The 350-nt window shown below is 49.1% G+C and overlaps 1 protein-coding gene across 5 annotated transcripts in view; it reads right to left on the bottom strand.

Moving 5' to 3' along the window:
* Nucleotides 1-350, bottom strand: part of NRP1 (neuropilin 1) — a 173,449-nt gene that overhangs the window by 88,731 nt on the left and 84,368 nt on the right. The window lies entirely within an intron of this gene.

Consider the following 350-nt stretch of genomic DNA (forward strand, 5'->3'; position numbering starts at 1 on the left):
CCCCCCCCCCCCCGGAGGGATAGCCATGCTGCAATCCCTTCTCCTCCATTCTCCTCTTGGGATCTTGGGCATGCACGCACAGGTGCCCGACATGAGTTTTAAGCCACTGGGTCCGGGATGCGAACCGCAGTTGACTACATGGGAGTCCAGCGACATAGCCATTACGCTAACTGCTGGTCCTTAAAGCTTTGTTTACTGCATAGAATATAAAATTTATTTATAGGCACAAAGTACATAAATTGATTACTCAAGTAAATCCAGCAGAAGTAAGACTTCACTGGCCTTTTCATTTTCTGGCGCCACCTGGTAATGCCGGTGCTACTGTGTCTGCTGGGTAGGTTTCCAAATGC

The sequence above is a fragment of the Tupaia chinensis genome, unplaced genomic scaffold, assembly GCF_000334495.1.
Source record: "Tupaia chinensis unplaced genomic scaffold, TupChi_1.0 Scaffold000578_2, whole genome shotgun sequence".
NCBI classification, from domain to species: Eukaryota; Metazoa; Chordata; class Mammalia; order Scandentia; family Tupaiidae; genus Tupaia; species Tupaia belangeri.